The sequence below is a fragment of the Crinia signifera genome, chromosome 19 (genome assembly GCF_055691185.1).
Source record: "Crinia signifera chromosome 19, ASM5569118v1, whole genome shotgun sequence".
In the NCBI taxonomy this organism is placed as follows: Eukaryota; Metazoa; Chordata; class Amphibia; order Anura; family Myobatrachidae; genus Crinia; species Crinia signifera.
This window is the reverse complement of record NC_139226.1, coordinates 47151092-47167880: the sequence shown is the minus strand read 5'-3', so window position 1 is coordinate 47167880 and position 16789 is coordinate 47151092.

The following is a 16789-nucleotide window of genomic DNA, read 5'->3' as shown; positions in this document are numbered from 1 at the left end:
CTAACCTCCTGGGTAGAGATTTACTATGTAAAATGGGATGTGTCATCTATTGCACCCCCGATGGGGTATTCCTGGACACTCCTAGAAATCTTACACAAGAAGTGCAAGATATGCTGGACAGTCCTCAAAGGCTAATGTTGTATTCCACTGTTATAGAGTCAAATCCATCTAGGGTAGCTGAAATTACAGCACAAATACCGAGTTCCCTTTGGACTAAAGATGGACAGGATGCTGGGCTGATGGCAAATGTAGCTCCAGTAGAGATCCGTTTAAAAGAAGGCAGGATAGCCCCAAAAATACCGCAATACCCTTTAAAACCTGAAGTTGAGCTAGGAGTATACCCTGTAATCCAGCGATTGCTCCAACAGGAAATCCTAGTTAGAACTTCCAGCACGGCCAATAGTCCCATCTTTCCTGTGAAAAAGAGCGGGGGGAGGGGCTACAGACTAGTGCAGGATTTAAGAGGGGTAAACAAAGTAGCTGAGAGCCAATTCCCCGTAGTGCCAAACCCAGCTGTCATCCTGATGCAAATCCCACCTCATTGTACTCATTTCACTGTCATTGATTTGTGTTCTGCGTTCTTCTCTGTCCCTTTACACCCTGACAGCCAGTATCTGTTCACCTTTACCTACAGAGGAGTACAGTATACCTGGACACGACTCCCCCAGGGATTTATAGACAACCCCAGCATCTTCTCCCAGGCCTTGCATGATTGTTTGCAATCCTTTCAACCCATGAGTGGTTCGATACTTATACAATATGTCGATGACTTATTGTTGTGTTCTGAGTCACTGGAGTCATCAGTGGATGACACTAGACAGCTGCTGATGCATCTCTCAGAGAGAGGACATAAAGTATCAAAGGATAAACTACAATTATGCCAGACCAGGGTTAAGTATCTGGGCCACTGCCTTACCCAAGGGCTGAGACACCTCACCGACTACCGAATCCAAGCGATTCAGAACATGGTACTGCCACAAACCCAGCACCAGATCCGTACGTTCCTAGGCATGTGTGGATACTGCCGCAATTGGATCCCAGGATTCTCTATTCTGGCATTACCACTACAAGAGATGGTTTCCTCAACTAAGCCAGACCGGGTCTCTCATACTGAGGAATCTGAGCTGGCTTTCGAGGAACTAAAGGTGAGCCTAACAAAGGCCCCAGCACTGGGAATGCCAGATTATGGGAAACCCTTTGAACTGTACGGAACTGAATCAGCTGGGTGTGCGGCAGGAGTACTTGTACAAAAACATGGTGATGCCAACCGACCAGTAGCGTACTACAGTGGCCAGCTGGACACAGTAGCACGCTCACTCCCAACTTGCTTACGAAGTGTGGCCGCAATAGCACAACTAGTAAGCAAGAGTGAGGACGTGGTGTTGGGACACGATTTAACTGTTCATGCTCCCCATGCTGTCTCTGCCCTCCTAAATTCTGCCCAAACACGTCATGTGTCCTCAGCACGGTTCACCAAGTGGGAACTGGCGCTGATGGCCCCAGTAAATATTACCATCAAAAGATGCAACACACTAAACCCAGCCACATTCCTTCCTCATGTGCCCTCCAAGGCACAAAGGGTGGAGGGTGATGGGAATGTTGCTGAAAATGGTAAAGCAGAGTTTAGTGAGGGTGAGGACAAGCATGATTGCATGACCTACCTGAATCAGACCTTTACAGCACGTCCTGACATAAGCGACAGCCCATTAAGTGAGGTAGACATAACCTTATTCACTGATGGTAGCTGTCATAGACAGACGGAGACGGGAGAGCTGTGCACAGGCTACGCGGTAGTAGATGGAGAAGGTATTGTGGAAGCTGAACCCTTGGGACCACCTCACTCAGCACAAGTAGCGGAACTGGTGGCACTGACCAGAGCATGTGAACTGGCCAAAGGAAAATCAGTTAACATATATACCGACTCCAGATATGCTTTCGGAGTAGTGCATGATTTTGGAGCCCTATGGCGCCTCCGAAATTTCATGACGGCGGCTGGCACACCAGTGGCGCATGCGACATACATTAGGAGACTTCTGACAGGGTGGCTGTTATCAAGTGCAAAGCTCATACATCAGAGAAGGACCCGGTGTCACTGGGTAACAGCCACGCTGATGAGGCAGCGAAAAGGGCCGCATGCCCTGTAAATATTCTCACCCATCCTACAAACCTTTGTACACTGAACATGGTATCCACATCCAAACTGATAGACATGCAGAATTTGTGTTCCCCACAGGAAAGAGCAGTATGGAAGTCGAAGGGATGTGGCCAAGAGTCCACCGGACTTTGGAGAGATGGACACGGGAAACCAGTGGCCCCCAGAGCATACCTTCCTAGTCTAGCCGAGGCGGCCCATGGGCTGACACATCTTGGGAAGGAAGGTATGTGCAAGCTGGTAAAGGCCTACTGGTGTGCACCAGGGTTCGCTTCTCAAACAGGTAGAGGGGCAATGTCATGCCTCACCTGTTTGAGAAAGAACATTGGAAAAGCCATCCCAACAGAGCCATCCCACATCCCTCCTACAAAAGGCCCTTTCCAGGTAATACAAATCGACTTCATACAGTTACCACCCTGTAGAAATTTGAAATATGTATTAGTATGTGTTGACATGTTTTCCAGCTGGGTGGAGGCTTTCCCCGCTGCCTCCAACACTGCTACCTTTACAGCAAAGAAAATATGTCAGGAGTTTGTCTGTAGATATGGTATCCCAAAGGTCATTGAGAGTGACAGAGGCACTCATTTCACAGGAGAGGTCTTCCAAATCATGTGTAAACTCCTGGGGATTAATAGTAAACTTCATACTCCATATCGTCCCCAGGCGAGCGCCAAAGTTGAGAGAATGAATGGTACTATTAAGAACAAATTGGGTAAAGTTATGGCTGAAACAGGGTTGGTATGGCCAGAGGCATTGCCTATTGTGCTGTATAGCATTAGGACCACTCCCAGGGCTCCGCTCAACTTGTCCCCCTTTGAGATATTGTTTGGTCGGCAGCCACACGTCATGATAGACCCACAGGATGATCTCAAATGTAACAATGAGCTAACTGTACAGTATATCCTAAAGCTAAACAAACAGCTAAGGAAACAACAAAAGGAGCTGAATGTACTGAACCCTGATATGCCTACCGAGAATTGTCATAATCTTAAACCAGGAGACTTTGTTATGATCCGAAAATTTTTACGCTCAGGTTGTTTGATAGACCGATGGGAAGGACCGTACCAAGTTTTGTTGACCAGCACTACATCAATTAAAGTCGCAGAGAGAGAGACTTGGATACATTCGTCCCACTGCAAGAAAGCCAGTAACCCAGAGTTCCCGAGTGCAGAGAGCGAAAGAGAAGAAGTGTCGCTAGAAGCATTGTTCCGGGAAGACTGAAAGGCAGCCAAGGTCGAGCAACCTGAGCGAGCAAAGGTCCAAGAGCAGAGCAAATAATAGTCCCCTGGTAGAGATGATGGAAGGACTCCAAGCAACAGGTTCACAGTTATGCATCTATTTCTTTGTTTTCTTTCTGTTTCCTCTTCTTCATCCAAGGATACTCGGTGGCTGCCACATTCTAGAGCGATCGGAGCGGAGTTCTGACAGAGTAATAATGGACCCAGATATGGGTGAGGTAGAATCCCTAAACCAGCTTGATACTTTGCCCATAACAGGAGAAGGTAAAAGGTATGAGGAAAACGTAGTTCAAGGGCTATGTGATGAGTTATTGTCTGGTGAGTACTGTGTCTGTAGATATTGTCAACCGAAAATGGAAGAAGAATGCATCCAGCGATGTCAGTCGACAAGTAAGGCAACTACAGGCCGACATCCTTTGAGTGATTACCACTCACTAGTGGGTAAGGTCTTAAACCAAACAGAATGCTGGGTGTGTTCGCAAGTGCTACATAAAAGGAGTAGTGTAGGCCTAGTCCCATACCCGCTTAATATTCCAGAGATAAGCGTATTAAATAAAGGGAGGCCACTGGATAAGAGATACCTGTATACCAGGTCCCCTAGTCTTAGATTACACCCATACCAAGTGGATAAGTCCCTGGTATGTATGAACTTCTCGAGTTCCAGAACGATTGGTACTTGGGAAGTGACATGGCACAACCAGACAATAACTTACTCCCAGCGTCCAGATGGAGAGCCTATTGATAAAGAATTACTGTTAAAGATCCGCACCAGTGGGAGACATTATAAATATGTCTACACGGTGAAGAAGAGTAAAATGATGGCCGGCAGAGTATCAGCCGGCTACTGTAATATGACCCTACAGCCAGAAACCTGTGAGGAACAAGTCAGGGAGCAGGGGACAGGAATGTTCTTATGGATAATGTGTGACAAAATCATGAAATACTCTGTCCCTTATTTTCTCCCTGACGATGTTTATTGCATTTGTGGTAGGAGGGCGTACAAATGGCTCTCCATGAACTACGTTGGAATTTGTTACCTAGGTAGAGTATTACCTGAAGTGATGACCCTCACACATGATGAGATGGTGAGCATACACAGAGGTATACCTCCTCCTTACACTCATACCCACTATGATCAAATCCACAAAAGGGATTTAACAATCAAGAAAGAACCCCTAGCTTCGGAAATGATACACGAGTCGTTCGGTATCCAACTCCTCATTGCATTAGATATCACCCATACCGCCAGAGGAGTCATAAATTTTAAATATATACAAGCATTAGCCAGCTTGGTAGATAACATCACTGAGATTTATGATGACACTTTTAGATACACTGGGAAGGAGTTGCAAGCGTATAAAAGAGAGCTAGTCCAACATCGGATGGTGTTGAACTATCTGACAGCTATGACAGGAGGATATTGTGTCACCCTCTCTACACAGTTTGGGGTGAAATGTTGTACATATATCACCAACAATACTGAAGACCCAGAAGAAATCATCGATCATCGGATGGATGAGATTCTTCAGCTTAAATGGGAATTTAGAAGGGAACATAATATCAGCCTGGCAGAAATAGGTAACAAAGTTAGCGAATGGACCTCCTGGTTGAATCCAATGCACTGGTTCTCCGGTTTAGGAGAATGGGCGCAAGGAATCATCGCTAACATAGGGAAACTCCTTCTATGTATCGGTGGTGCCATCATAGTCTTTGTGCTATTGTTCAAATGCTTAAAGGTGGTGACCCGGGGAAAGACAAAACGTACAGAAATCATGAGTGTAAGAACGAGAGATGCAGAGGAAGACCAGGGTTTGGTATATGACCCTAGAATCGAAACCACCTCCCTTTAAAGAAACCATATTTGTGAATGTGTATATGTTGTAACCTCCCTTGTTTTTATTTTTATCCCAAAAATTGTACATTATCCTTCGTCACCCTGAGTAGATTGTTTGATAAATGCGGCCCATCGTTTATCCATGATCCTGGATCGGCCAAAGAGCAGATGGTTTACTCCCCTTATATGTTCAATTCACGGATCCTAATTTCTCTGTTAGGATTATGAATTTCTGTATTGTTGTTTAAAATGTTTTGTATGTAACAGTTTTATATTTATTGTTAAAGGGTGGACTGTGAAAGTCGAGTTGCATACACGCCATTTTACGATAGTATGGCCGCCATTTTGGTTCGCAGAGTTGCGCAAATAAAGTTTCCATACCCGAGTCTGTGTGACAAAGTGGACCAGAAGAGTAGCCATACTATTACACATAAATTCATAAGAACATACTGACACTAAATAAAATATAGTTAAAGGTTTAGAACGCCACACATAGTTTAGTTAGGATTGCATACATCTGTCTGTATAGTGTTTAGTACCGTTCCGTTCCGTTTCTTATGCGCAGTATTCCGGTCATTGCGAATATTTTGCAATATACACGGCCCGATAGTTATGGACATATTCCATATTCCCAGGACAGTTTCTGTTGAAAAAAGTATAACAAAGGAATCCAGATGTAACTGGTTTCTACTGCTATTTACAACCCCTGACGACGAAACCAACAAACAAAAAACTCCAAAAGTTCACTCCCCTGCACCCATTCAAACCAGGTGCATCATTTTACCCCCAATCACAGAGAACCTGACATACGACCCCCGACCGATAGGAATGGCCTTTGACCTCCCCCTTCTGACCCTATAAGATAGGTGACCCAGGGCGGCCTTGGTCACTTCGGCACATCTTCCTTTCCCTGACCTACGACCGGGCTATAGTTCAACCCTGAACGATAGCGAGCTCTGACCGGACTGCGCTGCGCATATTTGATGAGGAGACGGTAAACGGTTGCATTCACGGTATTTATTCTTTTTGTATTGTTGGCTGATTGTATCCTGTATCTGTATTTTCTTCCCCTAGTAGAGCCTGTTTATTATACCCATTGTTAGACTTTGTATCACTTGTTATATCTGTATTTTCTATTCCTGTAACCCCCTGTTGTCCGTTAGGGACTTAAATACATCTTTTTACGGAGTTCCTATCTCCTTACTTCTATACTGTGGTTGTGTCTGTTATTCGCATTTAGCGACAAAGGTATATTACGGACACTGTCCTCAAAAGGTATATTCGCAGATTAGAGACAAAGTACTGCGAAAGGATCTCTTATTAAGGTATCATTTCTTTGGTGTATAATACACTATAAAAGGTACGCTACGCTGCGCTACGTTTTGTTCGCACGTAGCTAGGTTTAAAAGGTACGCAGGTTACGGACATAATACGTAACCTGTGCTTTTCACTTATTGTTTCTTTGGTCATATTTAATCGACATTAACAGGATACAAACAAAGATCAGTGAGTCTGGGGGAGATCAGAAGCATTTCCACCGCAACGCTCCCCGCTGCCCCTCGTTGAATGGGTATGGATCATTGGATAGACATGAACTAGGTCGACAAGCATTAGGTCAACATCACTAGGTTAACATGACTGAATGTTGACATGGGTTAGGTCGACAGGGTCATTGGGTCGACACAAGCATTAGGTCGACATTTGGAAGGTCGACAGTTAAAAGGTCAACATGGGGTTTTTCACCTTTTTTTGTCCAGAATGTCGACACAGACACTGAAACTGTAGCACTGCATCCCCTCGCTGCGCTCGCCATGCTCGGCACACTACTTTATTCTCCCACCACACCATAGTGATGGTAGGGCAAAAAATACCACCTGTCGGCACATATCGGCTCCAAAAAAAAGTGAAAAACCCTATGTCGACCTTTTGACTGTCAACCTTCCCCATGCCAACCTAATGACCATGTCGACCTAACCCATGTCAACCCTCAGTCATGTCAACCTTCATGCATGTCGACCAAGTGGTGTCGACCTAATGCTTGTAGACCTAGTGACCGTATCCCAGTTGAATTCCCCCTGTATTCTGCCGGCCCCGTGTGGGATGTGGGATAGTCTAAAAAAATCAGGACAGTTGGGATTCATGCTACAGTACATAGCCGCGCTTATCTGTGTTCCTTTCATAATGTCCCTGAAATGATTTTTCGAAAGTAGTCAAGCGTGGCCTATTCATATATTAATCAGCTTCTAGACCCACTACTATATGTTCCCATTTACCTGCATTCTTTCTTTAAAAATTCTGTAAACATAAGGGTACAACTTCGCTGGGAACATTTGGGTAGTTTAGTCATTCAGCTCCACTCCTGCATGTTTTTACGGTACTTATGAGTTATCTGGGCGCCCGATTTTTTGATTGTATGCCTTAAGTTAAGGCATACAATCAGATGCGATGCGATATCGCATCGCATCGCATGCGACCATCGGATGCGATGACCCGATTTTTCCATAGGAATCAATGTTAAAATGGACTGAGTCCATTTTAACATGGAATTCAATGGGAAAAAGGGGTCCTTTTCATACCCCTACTATCCAAGTGGGCATGGAGTTGGATATAAACCTGTGGCGAGCGTAGCGAGCCACCGAGCCCGAAGCGTGGCGAGCGAAGCGCGCCCCGCGAGGGGACGGTATTCTATGTCCCCTCGCGGGGCTCGCCACGCTCGCCACGCTTCGGGCTCGGTGGCTCGCTACGCTCGCCACAGGTTTATATCCAACTCCATGCCCACTTGGATAGTAGGGGTATGAAAAGGACCCCTTTTTCCCATTGAATTCCATGTTAAAATGGACTCAGTCCATTTTAACATTGATTCCTATGGAAAAATCGGGTCATCGCATCGCATCCGATGGTCGCATGCGATGCGATGTGCCCGATCCGACCCGATTTAGAAATCGGGCGCCCGGATAACTCATAAGTACCGTTTTTACTTGTAGTATTCAAACATCTGTGAACTGAGGTCATGTTCTGTCTCTGCCTTCCTCTAGCTTCAAACGTGGATTTCCAAAATCAGAACGCAGCTGGCAACTCACAGCGCAGCTGGCAACTCACAGCGCAGCTGGCAACTCACAGCGCAGCAAGCACCCAGGATGGGGCAAAGTTTTCCATTGCCCGTTTTTCATTGCTTGAAGCACCCCATTATGTTACAGGAGGTTTTATGTATAATATCGGGGGGCTGCGGTAATAAGCAGTTGTCAATTCAGTCAATATGTAAGCAACATTTCAGTGAAGAATTGGTGTGGCTGAAAGGTCAGGTGAGACTTATACACCTTTCACACTAAGGCATATATTCAATTGAGGTTAAAAAGAGGGCAGTTTTCGACATTAATAGGTCGGAAGGGGTTCCGATATATTCAATGCTAGCTGTTTTTTTCTTGGCAGGTCGAAATGTTCTGACCTGCAAGAAACCAGGTGGATTGGTGGAATAGCTGCTAATTGAAGGGTTAATCAGCCATCTTGTTTCTCTGTCTTATAGTTTGTGTTCCTGCTTATCTCAAGAAGTTATGTTCTGGCTTGTTTCCAGTACTCGCCTGCTATCATGTACTTTGTAACTTTCCTCAGAAACTGTACAGCCTGTGATTTCTCATAACTAACGAATACTACACACTCCCCTATAAGGCGACGTATAAGCCACCCCACCTAGATGCTGTTATTTCCCTACCTCTGCACCAAATATTAACCAATCATGTAATTGAACCAGCGCCGTATGGCATGTATAAATATGTTGTTTTTGTCATTATTAAATTAGAGTTAAACCTTGTATCTGTGGTCCTCGTTACTGGTCATATCATATGAGGTTACACTCTCACGGAGCTCTAAGGGGTCTTCACACTGAGGTCAAATAAGGTAATGAATATATAAGGAATCGATACATCGGCACATGATCGATTTTCCTTCAAATGGGGGCTCGTCCGGGATTCGAAGTTCATTCCTACACGGTCGTCAGCAGACTCCAAAAGTCTACTCTGAGACCGCTGTGAGGTTACGGACAAACTCGATCCTGAACCTATGACTCTATCCCCGGGGGATATCGGATGTCAGTTCATAGAAGTTAAAATCTTCTATCTTTGTTTTGTGTACACACTGATCTAGGATCAGATACCGTACTTGGAGTACGAAGAGACCACGGGTCTTTATCCAAATAGAACCTCATTTTGAACACCCACTATTTCATTGGCCAAATTTCCTTACTATGTTTAGTTTGAAGTATAAGTTTTTCTTATTTCAATATCCTTGTGTGATTGGTAAGTATACACACTTGTGATATCTGTATTTCTTTGTAAACCGTGCGGCTGGTAAGTTCACGCACACTAATCTCACCACTTGTCCCATTTGATTACTGTATGCCAACAGACTTGCGGACTTTATGCTCTCCTTCTTGGAGTAACGCAACGTGAGGCTTCATATACAGTTCTCATAATCAGAACCACTAGACTCTATCCACTGTCACGTAGACAGTCTGTGGTCCCTACTAACAAAATCATTATACATTTAAAACTATATGAGATGTCTAAAGTGAATACATAATTCTGAAAAGTGGGCAGACAAAGACCAACCCTCACAGCCTGCTGCAACAGGTTGTACCTGCCTTTCTGTGACGACGCCCCTGGTCTGCACACTTTGAATTTTTCACGCTCTCATATCATAGTCACATATGTCACATCCTAGACACCCACAAATAGGAACCTGTGAAGATTGTCAGTGTAGTATAGTGCTTTGGTACCACAACCCTGAAAGAGACGATTATTGGCCGAAATTAGTATCTGCCAATAGTGAACTTATAAGGTTCAAATCTACACTCACGTCCTTTTCTAACGGCACTGTTGTAGAGGCGGTCCTTGTATTAGGTTGCCATCTGCGCACGGACGTTATACAAAAATACATTGATCAACCATACCCTTTCTTTGTGACGGATATACCAATTAATCTCTTCAATTATCCAGTTATCTGTCCCAAATCAATAGAGCAGATTCACCAACTACCTGAAAGTAGTCAGATACTATATTTCTTAGACTTCAGTGAAGATTATAGTCACCAACAACAGATAAAGAAGTGGAAACTATTTTCACAGAAACATCAGAAACAAACTCACAATAAACATGGGTTCAAAACAAAGTAAAATGACTGTAACATATCCACCTCCCCTACCTAACGAGACATGTAAAGATTACGTAGCCCGTAACTCACCCACTAATTATTTTTTAATCAACTCATGGATAGATAATCTAGCGGGATGGACTGAAAATTGTGGGAGCGAGGATGCATTTCCCAGAGATGGCAGCAATTACCCCTATTACATGGAAATGGTTAAAGGATTGTGTCTTGGAGACAAACAAGCCTGGCCATGGTATGATGCTGATCCGTCTTGGGACATGAAATACATGTCTGCAGGAGGTGAACAATGGCTCACCATTGCCCCCTTCTGGCATGACACCACAATCACCAAGAAACAAAGACAAATAAAACTCATATCTAAATCTTTACATGACAAAGAGGAGAAGAGAATTAAGAAGATTGTTAAAATATTATCACCACCCCCTTATAGCCCAGTCTATCCCTCATTGACAGATACTGACCTGATGGCCATTAGTCACCAGGTTCTATACCCCAGTGCACCACCCCCCAATCCTGGTGTACCGGGGTCTGGTACAATACCTTCAGGACAAGTACCACCTGTTAATAACGTCATACCCCCTGTAAACCAACAACTAGGAGAAGAATCTGACACTGACGACGAAACCCCTAAAACAGAACCTACTGAGGAGGAATTGGAGGAATTAATAAAAGATGCCACAGAGATGCTTAAACATAAACAACAACAAAAGACCAGAAAATCAGCTGATGATTCCATTATAAATCCACAGTCACTAAGTAGTATTAGTAGGGCCAGTAGAAAAATCACCAAAATAGAAGTAACTGATAACAGAACCTCCGGAGACGATGATTCTGCCTCCGGAGCCTCTGCCTCACGTTTTCTTGCCCCCTTCATGACCATAGGAGACCAACTCCTCATCAAGGCTATGGACCTTGAGGAATTAAATAAGATAATTAAACATTGTCCCAAACCTCATGTCAGTCCCACTGGCACTGTAGCATACCTCAAAAAGGCTTGTACAGGCCGTAACTATACACATGATGACATCATATTAATTATTGACAACGTCACTGACCACAACTCCAAATGGGATTGGAAAAACGTAAAAACCATCGTCGACTGTCCAGCTAAAATGTCCACTAAGGATTATCCTTTAAACAAAACAGACAGCGTAAAAACCATGTGGGAAGAAATAAGTACAGAAATGACAAAAGTATTTAAAACCAAGTCTTCCCTGCCTGTCGCAGTGGCCTGTAAACACAAGGCAACTGAGACAGTCACTGAATTTTGGAAAAGATTCAAGAAATGTTGGTCTGAGGAGGCTGGTTTAGACCCTGGAATGGATACACTCCTCATCTCCACATTTATTAATAACTTACACTCATCTATTATCACCACTGTCAAACAGAGTGTCTCTACCTGGACCTCTGACAACATCACTCAATTTAGTGATCACTTGTATGAAAAAGAATCAGCAGGATGTTTTGACATGAAGAAGACTCCTGTCACTTCTACTCACAACTTCCAGAACAACAATAGGGGCCCACCCAATGGATCAAATAGGGGACTCCCACAGAACAACCACAGGAGACCTCACAGGCCCCCTCAAGGTCAACCGTTCCGTACACCACCATATAACAGGGATTATAATAACACTGGCACAGTCCCTAAACAGACAACTTGTTTTAACTGTGGCCAAAACACACACTGGGCTAGGGACTGTCCATTCCCTTCCCAGAAACCACAACAACCTTACACACAAAGGCCCCAACAAGGACTGTCCCGATCAGGTTCTACACCAGTTCAAGACCATGTGCGATTCAGAGTGGACTGGTCTGACCCTACCCACTGACGGGGCCCGGAGGAGGGTATCCCATCTTTTGCACAGTTCACTACTCATTGGGAAGATTCACCCCTCATCACATTGTATGTAGATGATAAAAAACTGTCTTTTCTCGTGGACAGCGGGGCCACCACCAGTGTTTTGTGTTCTCTTAACTATGATGGTGAACTGCAAAAGACTACTCCTTCAATGGGAATCAACGGGATACCTACAGACACTTACCTGACTGACCCAGTTATCATACGTTCTGACAAGGGAAAACACTTAGGGATGCACCAATTCAGGATCATCCCAGAATGTCCTGTTAACTTACTAGGCCGTGACTTGTTTAGTAAATTCCACATCTCCATCTCACCCTCTCCACAAGGAAGTGGGCTCCAAGTCACCTCCCCACACTTTGTGTCACTACAAAATACTCTGGATAGCTCACTTGATCAAATTGATGATAGAATTTGGGCCACTGGCCCTTATGACACTGGTTTCGTACCATGCACACCCTACAAAGCCAAACTCAAACCAGACACACAGCCAGTGTTCTGTAGACAGTACCCACTTTCATCTGAAAAGATAGAAGGTCTTAGACCCATGATACAAGAATTCCTTGAACAAGGCATACTCCGATACGTCATCTCACCTTACTCGACACCCATCAACCCCGTTGCCAAGGCTGACGGTGCTGTCAGGTTCGTACAGGACTTGAGAAAAGTAAATGACCTCATTGTCCCTATTGCACCTATAGTACCAGATGTAAACTCACTCATCTCAGCAATCCCTGCAAACGCAACCCACTTTAGTGTCATCGATTTGAAAAACGCATTTTTTAGCATTCCTATAGACACAGAGACCCAATTACTATTTGCTTTTTCATTTGAGGGTAAACAATTAACCTGGTGTCGTTTACCCCAAGGCTATATTGACTCTCCAGTGGTCTATAGCATAGTCCTCCAAGCCACATTGGCTCCCTGGCACCCCCCCCATGGTTCTGTCCTGCTACAGTATGCAGATGATCTGCTTCTCTGTAGTACCACCGAGGAGGCCAGCCGGTTAGATGGAATTTCATTGTTAAACTGGTTATCAGAATGTGGACACAAGGTGTCTAAAGCAAAACTGCAATGGTGCAAAATGAATGTCAATTATCTGGGTTTTGTACTCTCTGAGGGAGAAAGGAAAATCAGTCCACAACGCATACAGTCTGTATTGGGCCTGGTCACCCCAACTACCCAGAAGGATATGCTGTCTTTCTTGGGTATGGTAAATTACTGCAGACAGTGGATTTCTGATTGTTCCTACTATGATAACATCTTGAGACAATGTACACTCAAGGACAAACCCAAGGTTATAGAATGGTCGGATGTAATGTTTTCTGCATTTGCAAAGTTAAGAGAAATGTTGGTAAAGAGTCCCGCGCTCGGCCTCCCGGATTATCTGTTAACATTCCATTTATTTGCAAGGGACACATGTACGACTATGGCGGGTGTGCTCACCCAACTTCACGGAGGCAAAATGCGCCCTGTCGCATTTTTTTCAAAAGTAATGCCTGTCACTGTGCAAGGAATGCCAGCTTGTCTTCGAGCCCTGGCTGCCTGTGCAATGGTTGTTGAGATGTCTACCACATTAACACTAGGACACCCTACTGTGTTACATACCACACATAACGTCCTTTCCATTCTCAATGGCCTACACACACAACACATGTCAGCTCAAAGACTCAGTGGTTATGAAGTACTCCTACTTAGTAACCCTTCTCTCACCATTAAATATGCAACAAATTCTGAAGGTCCGGTCCCCGTACTCAATGCCCTTTTAGGACTAAGAGGCCCTGACGACGAGGCACCTCCTCAACACGATTGTGCATTGACTATTGACTCAGAAACTTCGCCCAGAACAGACATGTACACTATACCTGTCCCGAACGCTGACACGATCTTTGTCGACGGTTCTTGCAGTCGACCAAATGACAACACATACCAAGCAGGCTATGCGGTAGTTAAGCTTCCTGATATCACTCTTGAGGCAAAGGCAGTTCCCTTACAATCAGCACAGGCTGCAGAGCTCATTGCACTCACCAGAGCATGTCACCTATATTCAGGCAAACCTGTAACAATCTACACGGACTCCAAATACGCCTACGGTGTTGTCCATGACCATGGTATGATCTGGCAACGCCGAGGATTCACAGGTGCTGATGGAAAAGGCATATCCCATGCCCAACTCATCACTGACCTGTTGCACGCAATTACCTTGCCATCACAACTCGCCATTCTCCATTGTAAAGCTCACACTGGAGGAAAAGACGACATCAGCAGAGGCAACACCTTAGCTGACGCCGCTGCTAAACGAGCTGCCACTACAGAAACTTACAACCTCATTCTTGCTATCATCTCACCACCATCACTAGATGATACCTATTTACTCACAGAATTACAGGCGGCTGCCTCTAACTCTGATCTTTCAGACTGGACATATCCAATTTTGCAGAAGAATCCACGGACTGGATTAATCTGCAAAGAGGGGAAACCATGCATTCCCCAAACCAGTGCTTCACTGTTCATAGCACATTACCACGGAGTGGGACACCATAGTATAGTCACAACCACCCTACTCCTCTCAAACGATTTCTACATCACAAATGTGAAAGAACTTATTAAACAATACATCAGTAGGTGTATAATATGTCTCAGAAACAACCCAAATAACCCAGACAAAGCAAGACACCAACACTTAGAATACCCAACCACTCCATTCACTCACCTGCAAATAGACTTTACACACATTAACAATGCAGGCAAACAGGAATATGCCCTCGTCATTGTCGACATGTTCTCACGATGGCCCGAGGCATACCCCACAAAGTCAGAAGACGCAAAAACCGTAGCCCGCATACTCACGCGTGAAATCATTCCGCGATGGGGATGCCCGCTCCAAATCAATAGTGACAAAGGCTCAGCCTTTACGGCCAAAATTACTGCAGAATTGGTCAAAGCTTTACAAATAGAATGGAAGTTTCACATTCCATATCACCCTCAAAGTTCTGGTATCGTGGAACGCATGAACCGTACCGTCAAAGACAAATTACGTAAAGCCACGGGAGGTACATTCGCTAAATGGAAACAAATCCTCCCTATTGTATTGGCTGAAATAAGAATGACGCCACAAAAAACTCTAGGATACTCCCCCTTCGAAATACTAATGGGTAGGCCTTTTCCCACACCCTGGGCAAAGAAACCACTGGTTACAACTAAGGGAGATCTAGACGTAATAAGAGAAGAGTACGTTAGATCCCTAATAGAGAAACTTAATGAGTTAGAGCAAAATGTTATCTTTAAGAATCCTTCTCATCCACAGTTACCCACTCACCCATTCAGGGTTGGAGACAAGGTCGTAGTGAAGGTACTGCCGAGAAACAAGCACCCTGGAGACTTCACCTACGGACCAGAGACGGAAGTGGTCGCAGTCACCAGGACGGCTGTCCTCACAGACGAAGGACCAACGTGGATCCATGCATCCAGAGTGAAGAAAATTCCACTCCCACCGCAGATCGACACCGATCCCGACGCTGATCCAGAGAATTACACAGACGGGACGAGAGAGGTGATAACGGGGGCAGACAGCCCTGACCTCCAACAGGACGAGGTACTAACGGGAGTCAGTGACTCTGACCTCCAACCTGGAGAAGACCTGCCGGCTGGAGGTGACGAGGAATCAGGGGTACAACATTCTGAAGCCGAGGACGACGCTACAGGATATGACTCCCCCCACCTTAGCCCTAGTGACTTTACTCGGGCTTGTTCTTTATAATTGTTTTGCTGAAGTTGATATAACCCAAAATGATGGACGCTTTACCTTCTGGTATAATTCTTCTAGCACGACTGTCGCTACTTTTATTTTTTCTTATTGTGATATTGTACCTTGCTCAAACAATCAAGGCGGGAATCGGGGAGAACCACCGCTGCCATGGCTGTGTAATGTCCACCACGCACCACACGCAGTAAGTCACGTGTATATCTGTGTCACCAGCACTTACTGGGGAGATTCTTGCAACTCATGGGGGGCTGTTGGGTGGAACACTAGAGCAGATACCACTGTCTTTGAGAGCAGCCAAGACTGGGGATATCGCCCCGATGTTGGCCTCCAGAAATGGTCCCATGGTCGATCCTTACTAACCCGTATGTCCCTACGAAAAAAGGGCACTTGCAATAGCCAATTTATCATTAACCTAGAAAACCCGGCCCCCGGCGATGCCGGACTATATGTCATGAGTAAATATCAATCAGGAGAAAGCGGGGGCCCAAGGGGAAGATTCCATTTAAAAGACATGTATGATAACCCAGAATACACCGCCCTCAAAGCCACTGTAAAACCTAAAACACCACCATCATTCTTTAAACCACATGTCACTACTTTTAATGAAATGTTAGCCATTAACAACCCCACTTACGAAGACACTATATCCATAGAGACTGGATCATCTGACGTAAACTATTGGTTAGAATGGATGAAGTATAATGCCCGCAAGGTTAATCAAACTGATTGCTATGTATGTGGAAAGTCCAGACCCCATTTAGGTACTGTACCCATA